Here is a 13,094-nt window from a genome sequence, read left to right as displayed (position 1 = left end):
GGGAGACAGCGGGATTCCCCAGAAATCATGCAGTTTCATTCAGTAAAGCAATCTAATAGTTTGCTGTATAAAGAACATCTGGGCTTTGAAAACACAACCCACCCAAGCTCAGGTTATGCTCATGTCTAAATTATGGAAACAGACACATATTACTTGTGGATATACATCTATCGCAATGTAAGTGTTTATCTTTATTGTAATCAGCAAAGAGAAATTTGTTCAATAGTAAGTAAAATGTTCCGCAAGAATTCCACATACCTGAATAAACAGCAGGCATGTGTTGGGCTTGTGATGCACAAGAAATATTGTCATTTTAATCATTTTCTATTGAGTTAGTGTGGTAAAACTCATCTCTGCAGCTTTTGATGGCCACATGTGGTGATTTTTCTCTTACTCCTGCTATAGCAAGATTTACTTTTGCAAATTAATGGCTTTCAGTAATGCGCTGACGACAAGAATCACCCCTGTCAGAGGAGAAGAAAGGAGAAAGGATTAATTTGATTTAAAAATGCAAACATTTGAAGCTGTTTAAAAAGCATGAAAGTATTACTGCAGAGTCACTTATTGCCAAAATCAACCAAGGGTAGAAGAGAATAAAAAAATAAATCAAATAAGAAAACCTGCACCCCGGTATTTAATTATGAATGTAAGGACCAGGAGCGAAGGGTTGAACTTCCCTTTGTGAGAGCTGGCGTCTCCTTCCCTAATACACCCATTTCATTTACCAAAATTTCAAAAGATAGAAATGTATAAAAAGGAAATGATATGCAAAGGAAGCTGCATGAAGGGCACGTTGTATGTTACTGACATTTCAACGAATCCATCTAGCGCTGCCAATGGATGACAGTGCAATCAGTGAGTGGGTAGATAGGTAAGGCAAGAGTCCTCTCTATCCTGTGACAGGACTTCCACAGGCTTGAGAGGAAGTGCACATCTGTGTCTGGGTTTTGGATGGCTGATTTTGTGCAGAGTATTGAGACTAAGGCAAATTTGAATTTTAAACCAACTTAAGGAATTATCAAAAAATTCCGGTAGACTGGTCTATGCTTTAGTTTGAAATGTCTAGCTCTCCCCTTATAGTTTGTAGTCATAGTAATTTCCCACTGAGCCACCTGGAATCTACAAGGAACCAAAAAATTCCGTAAAAAGTTATGTATCGTGGCTTGATGGGCTTAATGTCTACAACTGATTGCTGGAAATAAAAATGATGAGGAAAGGAAGTAGTGAGCAGAGAGCTTGCTGAGAGCCTTGAGATGGGTGGACCCGCTTAGAAATGGGGCCACACGTCTTGTGATCAGCGGTGTATCAATATGGTTTATAATGACATAATAACCTGAACCCTGTAGCGGTTTATGGTTCTTTTGAGAATTCTTATGGATTCTTAGAGTGAGGGAGCTCAGAGGAAAGATCTTGAAAGCTTTCATGAAATCTGGCCGTGTGTCAGGGAACTCCGATGACGGTGATTTAGCTGCTGAGGAATCCCATCGACCGGGAACGTCATTAAATTTTTAAGGTAAAACAAACCACAGAGCAATTGGTAGACGTGAAGGGTACCGAGTACCCAAGGTGACCACGGAAATTGGAAAGGGAAGCTTCTGAGAGGAGAGGCAAAACGCAGTGAGGCCATCGTTGCCCTCAGCGTCCTGTTTAAAACAGCATGCAGTGAGAACCGTGTTCTGGACACTGGAAGCATGTTGGGTATCTGCGCGCGCGCGCGTGTGTGTGTGTGTGTGTGTGTGTGTGTGTGTGTGTGTGTGTGTGTGTGTGGTGTGTGTGTGTTTCCTTCATGGGATCTGTCAGAATTGATTGCTGCTCTTTCATTTTCTCTGCCTATTTTTAGTCAATGATAAATAAAGAACCAGAATTGTGAATCTGGCACCAGTGAGATATCGCACCAGAAACAGCAGGGAAGAGCCAAGATGAATAACTTTACATCCGTGGACGCGCATAGACCTCGGGCCTCTTAACATTTGTAATCCCGCTAATTTCTATGGGCTTTTAAAAATACACTTCCACATGAGCTCTCAAAACCCATAAACGTGTGGCATGTAAAGTAAATTGTTTGTCACTTGCCGTCGGCCTGCCATATTTATTGTCAGGAGAAATGGACATTAGTTGGAAAAGCAGTTGTTAAAGGCCAAACAATTTTTAAAGATGCCAAAGCTGCGCAAGGGCTTTCCTTTTTCTAACAACGAGCCACCCCTTCAGACATCAAAAGACAAGATAATAAGACACTTCAAGCGCAATTCAAGATTATATTCAACATCTAAAGGCTCGTCTCTTGTCAGTTTGCATTTACCCTCCGAGGGATGGAGCATTTCTATCATCTTTCTGTCAAGAGGAGTCTGGCAGAAGAAGCAAGGGCTCTTATTTCACACACTTAGGGGTTTTCTTTCTTTTTATTTTTTTTTTTATCAAATAGCCCACACTCACTTGGATTCAGCCAAAATGGAGGGATAATTCCAGGAAGGTCATAACAAGTACAAAAATCTCATATTGATTTGTATGATTAGAAGGCATTAGAACCATACACTCACGCCAGGTTCTCGGAGGTTATGTCAGTTATTTGGTCATATGCTTGTGCAGTCTGGGAAAAAAAAAGATGACTAAAAATTTAAAAGGGGACAACTGAAAGCTGAAATTGTCTTAATGTACTGTGCTCGAACATTTAACAAGTGAACATAAAAATAATTTAATGCTTTAACTTCACAACATTTTCAATTAGCTTGTTCTTCGTGGCATGCTTCATGCAGTGTACACAGAAAATATGCTCCTGTTTACCAGCTGAAAGAAATACTTTTCTCAAATTATTTTTAAATACTTTCAAAAATTGATTCCATGTCCTTAATTTGTGGATAACAGGTGACAACATTTTCAGTATAAGTATAATTACAAGGCTATCTTGCAGTGATTAGCAATGTTTGATAAACGTTTTCCACTCTGGGATGATAATGCGGCTGCATTTAGCACCTCGTGCCATCCTTTCCAGAGATGTTACTAAAGAAATAATAGCAGAGTTTGTTATGATTATCCTCTACCTAAATAAATCACACTTGCTCTCCGAGAGTCACACAGCCACACAGAGAATGATTCTAGGCCTTTTGTTTGTCCGGTTTTGTTTTGGGTGTTGGTGGGGACACACCTACAGAAGTTAGAAGAGCCACATTTTCTTCTCAAAACAATTGATGAAAATAAAACCATGATATCCTGGGATTGTTTCTATATTGAATCGTTGAAATTACTTTTCTTAGGAATTTTCATCAACTCCCTGTGCCTCTGCTTCTTATATTTCTCTCCTGGTTGTGGAGTGTTTTGAGACTGGTTTTCTTTTGACCTACGTTCTCACATCAATGCAAACTGAGTTTCCGCAATATCTCTCCTCTCTCTCTCTCTCTCTCTCTCTCTCTCTCTCTCTCTCTCTGTCTCTCTCTCTGTCTCTCTCTCTGTGTATGCTTGTTTGTGTATACATAATGTACAGTGTCAATACAGTGTGTTATGGAAGTGAATACCTGATTCTACCATATTCCTTCTATTTATTATATGGTTCTATTTCTACTCTGCACTGTACAGTTTATGGATCAACATTCGGCAATGAACCAGTACCTCAGTAAACACATACCAGGTGCCTTCTCTGTGGCGGGCGTTCTTTTGGGTGCTGGAGAGGGCATGCAGAATGCAGCAGATAATAGGAGTGACCTAGTTCCACATTCGGACATGGATTAGTATGCAAAAATGAATAGAGCATGGTTGAATAATCTACATTTCTGGTATTTCTTTAGGAAGTATTGATCTTTAAAGTTGAACATTTCTGAAGTTGTTAGTTGTTCAGAAGCCTCGACATCCAGGAAGTGTTTTTATCCCAAAAATATTATAAAAGAAAAAAAAAGGATTTTTATGTGATCCACAGAAAAGTACATTAGTAATGCTTTGCTATTGTGTCTGGGGCACAGGGACAAAAACTCTGCTTTGCAAAGAGTTTCTTAGTTGTGTCCAAAGGGAAAATAAGCTAGAATTATGTTTTGTTGTTTTTCCTTTTCCTACCTCTGTTCTCTTTCCTAAACTCTTGTCACTTATCACTTAACACAATGTTCAAGCTTGTTAAGTCCAGTCTTGAATTTGGGTTTGACTCTGGCTCTGCCATGTAGTATCTATTTCAGCAAAATCCATGACACACTTAAGCTTTTACTTTCTCACCCCTGATTGGAGGGTTTGATGAAACGTACTGCACAAGGCAGTGCTGGAGTTAAAACGATTGCCATGGATAGAGAGCTCTGAAGAGTTTCCAGCATGTGCTTACCACTATTAGTTAAACTGAAAACAAAGTCACCATTTCCAGAAATCAATTGATCAATTTATTTTAGCACTAAATGTGATACAAGCAGAAGCCACAGTTCTGAGAGAGCTGGAATGATCTGAACCTCCTCATGAAGAAGCATCAGTTCTCAGAGCTCCGTTGGCCGAAGGAGTCTTCTGGGGATCTTTTTCTCATGATGACAATAGCTTCCCTTCTTTAGATACATTAGCAACTGCTTTTTGCAAAGGCTCATCCAGGAAGAAATCTAAAAATGGATGCTAAAAGATTCTATAGAAGATATAATTCACTGCCTGCATCCTGTAGAGCATATGGGTGTGGGGGAAAGGGTGGGAAAGGGACAGTTGATATATACATAAATATTTGTCCTGTTCTAAGTTAAAAATGTGGACGGCTGTAATTCTTTCATATAATGAAATCTGTAAAATAATGTTGGTGTTGAGAAGCAATATGAAACAGGAAACCTATGGAAGGAGGTAACACTTCTCTAGCTGGTGGTTTGGTCTCATTCTCCAGGAGCTATATTCTTTTGGGGGGATTCCTTCCTTAGGCCAAGTGCTGATTTTTTTCTGTCTTGAACATATTTTGTTCAAATTTGGTATATAATGTTTGTACATAGTGGAATGTTCTGAACTCTTTCATAGACTAAGGAGTTTGAGTTCTTAATGTGCTCACTTCTCTTTCTCTAACACGACAGTTAAACTAACATGCTGGTAAGTTAGGAAGATTAGGACAATATTAAACATTGTCTATGAAGACTATGCAAGGAAGGGCTATTCCTGCAAGACGGATATTTAGTGAATGTGAGTCCCTTTTCCCACTGGTAAACTAATGTGTTTTTCTGAATCTGAGAATGAACAGTTATCCTGCTGACAGCCCCTGAAAGTATTTGAAACAGATTTTTAATGATTTGACAATATCATTTATTCTCCACGAGCAAACTCTTCAAATATTTTTTTGAAAATAAAAAACCAAAAGTAATATGGAACCTTAGTAAGACCTTTTGTTGAAAGACTTGAACATTCTTGTTGAAAGCCATATTTGGGGAAAGAAGCATCACTACCTTTCTGAGAATGCAGATTTAGTTTGAGAGTATAAAAATTTAGTGCCCTTTAGGCACACAAATTGGCCAGGGTAAGAAGGTTCTATTGTTGTTATTGTCCCCATATCAACTTGGTTTTAATTAAATATTCACGCCACTACATATTTCTTAGAAATTATTGACACTTTTAGGTCAATTTATTTCCTTATATGTCAATCACTCTCTCTTTCTCTCTCATATCTACACATATATGTATATATGTGTGTGATGGAGAGACAGACAGAGAACATATTTCCATATATGTCAACCACTCTCTTTATATATATGTGTGTGTGTGTGTCTATATATGAGACATATAGATAACACATGCTTTCAAATTTAATTAATGTACAAATCATGTTAATATCAAGTAGAAAGAAAAGCTTTTTCTCTTTCTGCCTCTCATTCTCTCTTTTGAGACAGATTTTCACATAGTCCAGACTAACCTTGAACTCACTAAATAGCCAAGGGTAATATCAAATTAAACTTTATTTTAAAATTCTTTACTATTATTATTATTATTATTACATGTGTGTTAGTATGAATGGATAGGGATTTTGTACACAACATACGCATTGAGGGCAGAGATAACTTCTGGGAGTTGGGTACCTCCTACCATGGACTAAATAGAACTCAGGGCATCAGGCTTCAGAAGAAGTAAGTGTTTTTACCCTTTGAGCTGTCTTGCCAGTCCAAATTTTATCTTAACTACTTCAATCTAAATGTCAGTCCTAAGATGAATTATTTCTTCTAGGCAAGGCTTTAAACAAACAAACAATAAACAAATTTCTCTGCCTTTATAGTCCAAGGAGGCTTATAAAACAATTTTCTTTAAGGTCCTTTGAACTGATGGTCTTTAACATTCCTCAAGAAGAGAAGACTGGAAGAGCTGTGCCTGAGTAGGGAGACGTTGATTAAAAAGAAGAGAGTTTCAGTTGCGAGGGACCTGCTTTTGTGATCTTTTGTGCACTGTGGTAGCTCTGGTCAATAATGTATTGTATGTTTGAAAGTTGTCAAAACAGTAGACGTTTAATGTTCTTCACATATGAACATAACTAAAGTGGCAGGTGTATTAATGAGCCCAATTAATACTTGAAGAATGTGCATTCATGTCCAACATCACATGCATCTTGTAAATATACCCGACTACTATTTACCAATTAAAAAGAACATATTAAAGGCAGGAGAATTACCTCAGTGGTTAGAGCACTGGCTACTCTAAGAGAGGACCTGAGTTGGGGTCTGAGCACTGACATGGTGGTTTGCTCCCATTTGTAACCCCAGTTTCAGGGAATCTGATATCCTTCCTTGCCCTCCTTGGGCACCAGTCATGCATGTGGTAGACGCAGAACACTCAAACACATAAAGCTAAAACATATTAGAATATTAAGCCTTCAACTGTAGCTTATCTTCACTTAAAGCATTACAACCCTTTTGTTCACTGCAGAGATTGCTTTAATATTTCTTGTGGATGAAACAACAATTTTATACATTTTTTTTCCAGAGGATACCATGGCCCTACTCTTCTGATCTTTCAGAGATGCATCTTTTCCTATCAGGTGTCATCATTTTAGAGAAAAATCTATAGAATCTATAGCAGGACATTCTTAGCCAATGTTACATCACTTCAGTGAAATAAAAGGGGCCAGGTGTGCATACACATTTACTATCTTCTGTTGTCTATTTTAAACTTATGGCAAGGACTTTTCTCCCGAAGTAATATTTATTGAATGTTCCCCAGCCTGCTCTCTTTCCTTTCTGATGGTAAAAATATTTTGATCAAGCTTCTTGGTTTCCCACACGAAAGATCATCCTGCCTTCCCTTGTGCTATGGCTGTTCTCTCATTTTTCCCCACTTCTTTTGCAGTCACTCTCAGGGTTTGCCTGTTATTATAATGACTTGTGCATTTGTCTGCCTCCCTTGCTGGGTAGCAAGCCCCTAGAGGATAGATAATGGATCTTGCATATATTAAGTACCAGATAAATGTTTTTTGAATTGAACCACTTCTGAATTGGATGTTTCTGGACATGATCCACACTTGGTAAATACTTACTGAATATTAAGGGAAAATAGACTCTACCCACAGGAGTCTACTATCCTACCTAGGGACATATGGAAGAAAGGAGGTCAGAGAGAATAACAAAGCCAAGATAAAGAAACGAGTGTCCACATGCCAACAATTACTTATTTAGTATGTTTGTGATAAGCGTTGTACTAGGTTTGTATAATAGAGTGGTAACTAAGACAGAATTTGTCCCTGTTCTCATGGATTTTTACAGATAATAAACAATGCAGGTGCTAAGTAATGCTTGCCTAGAAATTTAATAATCTACCATGTCAAGAGAATTGATGAGAAAATATGTGGATACCATTTTGGAAAATCACTTCTCTCCCATTAAATAGATCCTTTATAGGATGCTCACCTAATGTCCCTTTTCCCCTAAACAAAGAGAATTAAGTCCCTCAAAGTAATCGAAGATGCTAGCTCTCTCCTTAGAAGGGAATTCTTCAGCTGAGTGGCCCAAGAACCACAAAACAGTTAGTGTTAGTGATCTAGATGGTAGCGACTTAAGAGATATTAACTGAACATCAGAAATTAACAGTATACATTGTTGTGCTGACTCTCCAAATTAGCAGCTCATAAAGGGACATTTATTGTGCTCATACACCTTCATTGTGGGTGGGTATAGAATAGACAAGGAGTTTCTGTCTCACTTGGTGTCATCTGATGGAATCCAACGGCCAGGTGGGGGCTGAACAATCTGAAGGCTGATTGTTTCAATTCCTGATCATTGGGGCTCCAGCCTGGCTGGAATTTTAGCTGGAATCATTAGCCAGGACATTTATTTGGCTTCTTCCTGTGATCTGGGTTTCCTTACAGTGTTGTGGCCGGGTTCCCAGGGAAAGCACTGATCAAGAGAAGAGTGGGCAGATGTGACCTGGAAATGGCAGGTGGAATCTGCCTTTCCTGAACTCCAGTTTTCAACCTGGCCTTGCAAATCAACAGCATCACTTGCACTATTATATTCTCTTCATTAGAATCAAGTCATTAGGGCAGACCAGAGGTGGGGGGGGAGAGACAGAGAGAGAGACACACAGACACACAGGGAGAGGGAGAGAGAGAGAGAGAGAGAGAGAGAGAGAGAGAGAGAGAGAGAGGAGGAGAGGAGAGGAAGAGGGAGAGAGGGAGAGAGAAAATTACACATTTTGTCAGGAATGGTGTCACATTTATATATGAGTTTTGAAACCATTACAAAGTTTCTCTCACTCTGTATATCTATTCCTTTTCTCTTTGAGAAACTAAACTACGTAAATGCACTTGGGAGGCAATGCCCTACTATCAGTTAACAAATACTGTAATGGGTCTGAGGATGTTGTTTGAGACAAGGTTAATGGGATGATGTCTACAGCATTCACTGAGGACAGCTTAATATTTTTTTTTAAAATAGTTGTGTTTAGTTCTTTTGAAAGTTAACTTTCTTTTCACCTCTTTTATTTTCTTTGGAATGATTAAGGAGCATACTTTAGATTTTGGAAACTGGGCCTCTACACTATAAACATGAAAAAAATAAAAGCAGTTTGGTGTTAAGAGTCAGGGGCAGATGGAAGATAGATTCTGGGAGCCCGCTATGGCTATACTTATGACAGACCATTGGTTATAGCAAATGAAAATAGATTTCCCAAACCTAACATATTAAGTTCAATACATTTCTCTTCAGTAATAACTGACAGAAATTTAAGTTATAATATACCATCTCTGAGCTTTTATATCCACCACTGGGCAGTCTAAAGAAGAATGGGCCAGCAAAAGAAGGTTGATGTGCTTGATGCTATTTTGTGTCATCATTGTTTATAAGAAAATTATCTGTGCCATAATTTTCTTAAAGTGTTTGAAATTAGATTCTACATTTCAAGATTGTTTTGCTTCAGATTTTTCCACTGGTTGTATCTAGGAGACTCGTGCTTCAAGTATCTGGAATCTTTATAAAAGTCTATTTTGTTTCTTTCTCTTCTTTTTTATTAATTAAAAAATTAATTTATTTCTCCAGCCCGATTTTCCCTTCTCTCCCCCTCTCTTCCCAGTCCCTTCCCTCAAGCTCTCTTCTCCCCCCACCCTCCATCCATTCCTCTTCCTTTCTCTTGAAAATAAAGCAGGCCTCCCATGTATCAATCAACCATGACATAACAAGTCGCAGTAAATCTAGGCACCTCCTCTCTTATAAAGGCTGGATAAGTCAACCTGTTGGACTAGACGTCCAAACATCAGGGAGGAGTTGCTCCAGACACCACTCACAGCCTCAACTGATGCAAAAGCAAGAGGATTTTTATTCTATCATGACAGGGCCCTTCAGGTTCGGGATATGAAGGATATCTGATAGCTGTCCATCTTTTAAAGCAAAAAGCCACAGACACAAGGGGGGTAACCTGTAGGTTGTTTTCCAACTTATTGAATTGGCTTATTCAAAGGGTTACTAGCAATGATTGGTCTACTTTAGGGCAGGAGAATAGTTGCGTGATCAGGTGATAAGGGAGCATCTCTGTGGTCTTCCTGATCTTGTTCTACTGACTAAATCAATACACCAGGAACTGAGTCAACATCTGTGGGTTGTATTTGCCTCAATTCCCACAATGAAGTTATGTTTGAAGATTATTCACAAGGACACAGGAGGATGAGCAGTCCAGCATGTGTGTGTGTGGGCGACTGTCCCATTTTTAAGAGAGAGTGAGTGTAAGGTTTTAGAAAAATGTCTTAGGGTTGAGGGGGCTTACAAGTGCATTTAGAGTCTTTCAAACCCAGTAGGAGGCAAGGGTCCCAAAAGCAGATAACATAGTCAGAGGCAACCCCTGCTCCCACTATTAGGAGTCCCACAAAAATACCAAGGCTCACAACTGTAAGGTATGCACAGAGTGCCTAAGGAAGTCCCATGGAAGATCTCTGATCTCTGGTTGGTGGTTCAGTTTCTTTAACCTACTATGAGCCCAGATTAGTTGATTCTGTGTGTTTTCTTTCGGTGTCCTTGGCCCCTTTAGTTCCTACAATTCTTTTTTTCTGCTCAAGATTCCTTGAGCTCTGCCTAATGTTTGGTCATGGGTCTCTGCATCAGTTGCTGGGTGAAGCCTTCCCTCATGTCAATTGAACTAGGCAACAATCTATGAGAATATCATTAGGAATCATTTCATTTTTTTTCCTTTCTTTCTTTCTTTCTTTCTTTCTTTCTTTCTTTCTTTCTTTTTTCTTTTCTTTTTTTTTGCTAGTCATGTTTAGTTCTATTCTAGGTCTCTGGGTCCTGGCCCTTCAGGCAGTGTCAGAACTGGGCTCCCTCTCATGGTCTGGGTCTGATACTGGACCAATCATCTGTTGGCTACTCCCAAAATTTATGCACCGCCTTTACCCCAGCTCACTTTGTAGGCAGGGCAAATTGTAGGTCAAAGGTTATGTGGCTGGGCTGTTTCTAAATGTATCATAATTTCTGGAAAGAATAACCATTACAGAAGATTCTTAGATGTTAACCTGAGCAGTGTAAAGTGTTTCCCAGCTTGTTGGGGGACAGTGGAGAGCAAAGGCTTGCATGAGGAATGTAAAATGAGTAGTGGTTACTTACGGAGTCAGCACATTGTAACTTTGCTTAATTGCCGTGCATGGTGATCACATCACATGCTCACAGGTTCTACTAACTGGAAACAACAGGTCCTGAACACGGAGTTCCTTTGCTACTGTGAAAGGTCTAACTCACAGGCATTCTTTCTTGTTCGGTGTCCCCCAAGGTCTGCAGAGCCCCTCTAGGTGCCTTTCATACCCAATACTGACAGGGAAGGTCCCCAAGACAGAAAGGCAGTAGCTCACCAGGAAAACATGCTGAGGTTGGTATTGTAATCATTCTTCATGTTCCCAGTTGTGAAGTACAACTCCAGTGTCAAGAGAGGAGACGAGACAGACCAGGCTGGGAGCCTGGGGAGGTGTGTGGAATCTCAGGCAGATAAGATGTGTTTTATTCAATGGCACACAGGCCCTTAGACAGGCACACAGCAGCATAGACCATTTAAACACAGGTTGGAATAAACGCCACACACACAAAGACTAAGCCACACAGGCCTACAGACAGACACAAATATAGGCAGGGTAGCAAAGGTGAAGAAGACAGGTCCTCTGACTTCAAGTATGTATATTCAAGTATTCTGCCTCCCCCCAAAAGTTGTTACACAGCAGACTAATCAAGGCTTTCTTTGGGGTTCTGCAGACACTTGCCATCAACCATCATTTTCTGACTTATAACATCCTCATACGCCTGACATTGGTCATCTTGCCTCATGCCAGATCTCCATATCAGCACTGTCATGTTATACTAAACATAAGCTGGCCCATAAGGACTCTGATACTGATATGGCAAGTGCAAAAAAAATATGCAATATGAAATTCTACCCTGCAGAACTATTTCCTTAAGTCCACTGAGAAGAGCTTCATGATAAAGTAGCTCTGCGAGTGAGTCCACAAGCTAAGCCTCACTGTGTGCAGCCTTTGATGGGAAAGTAGTGGTTCTGACTGGGTAACTATTTTAACATATTGTTACTCTGAGCGACTTCATGAAGCAGACATTTGCTGGGATTTGGCTGTTAAACGTCAGCAAATACAGTTTGCAGAATTATGATCATTCTTTGCTCCACCAACTCAAACTTCACAGTAGCTTCTGAGTGATCTCAGAGTAAATTTCAAACTTGTACAATGTTGTTTCCACGATCCACAGAACTATTCTCTCTACACATCTAGATTCTGTTAACCTAGACCTATGCATCCTTGTAGCATTCACTGTCAACACGACATAGCCTAGAATTGTCTGAAAAAGGAGACTCAATTGAGCAATTTTCATTATCAGGTTGGGTGTGTCTGTGAGAGACTGTCTTAATTGATAATTGTGGTATGAGGACCAAGATCATTATGGATACTATTTAATGGGAAAATGGTCTTGGTCTCACAAGAAAGCAAAGTGAGCATGAGCCTGGGCAAGGAGCAAGCTTCATCCTTCTTTGGTTTCTGTTTTAAGTTCCTGCCCTGGCCACACCAATAACAACCAAACTACAACGATATGTTTTGCTATCATTTTGTACCATGCCTCTCCATGTTCAGGTGGGTTTTCTCTCTCTCTTTTCTCTTTTTTTAAAATTGATTTTTATTGAACTCTACATTTTTCTCTGCTCCACTCCCTGCCTCTCCCCTCTCCTTCAACTCTCCCCTAAAGTCCGCATGCTCCCAATTTATTCAGGTGATCTTTTCTTTTCCTACTTCCCATACTTAGATCTATATATGTCTCTCTTAGTGTCCTATTGTTGTCTAACTCTGGGATTGTGATTTGTGGCATGGTTTTCTCTGCTTTATGTTTAAAAACCACTTACGGGTGAGTATATGTGATAATTGTCTTTCTGTGTCTGGGTTACTTCACACAAAATGATGTTTTCTAGCTCCATCTATTTGCCTGCAAAATTCAAGATGTCATTATTTTTTTCTGTTGTGTAGTACTCCATTGTGTAAATGTATCAGATTTTCCTTATCCATTCTTCAGTCGAGGGACATTTAGGTTGTTTCCAGGTTCTGGCTATGACAAACAATGCTGCTGTGAACATAGTTGAGTGTTGAAATAGGAGCGGCGGGGTTCCGTCCCCAGCACCCCAGCCACCTGGCTAGCTTATGCCCCGAAATAATTACA

General features: G+C 39.6%; 1 protein-coding gene across 1 annotated transcript in view; it reads left to right on the top strand.

Annotated features, from left to right (window-relative positions):
* Positions 1 to 13,094, top strand: part of LOC113458078 (POU domain, class 6, transcription factor 2-like) — a 229,440-nt gene that overhangs the window by 115,829 nt on the left and 100,517 nt on the right. The gene's annotated exons all lie outside the window — the stretch shown is intronic.

This window comes from Microtus ochrogaster, unplaced genomic scaffold (genome assembly GCF_000317375.1).
Source record: "Microtus ochrogaster isolate Prairie Vole_2 unplaced genomic scaffold, MicOch1.0 UNK2, whole genome shotgun sequence".
NCBI classification, from domain to species: domain Eukaryota; kingdom Metazoa; phylum Chordata; class Mammalia; order Rodentia; family Cricetidae; genus Microtus; species Microtus ochrogaster.
This window is presented reverse-complemented; position numbering and strand designations above follow the sequence as displayed.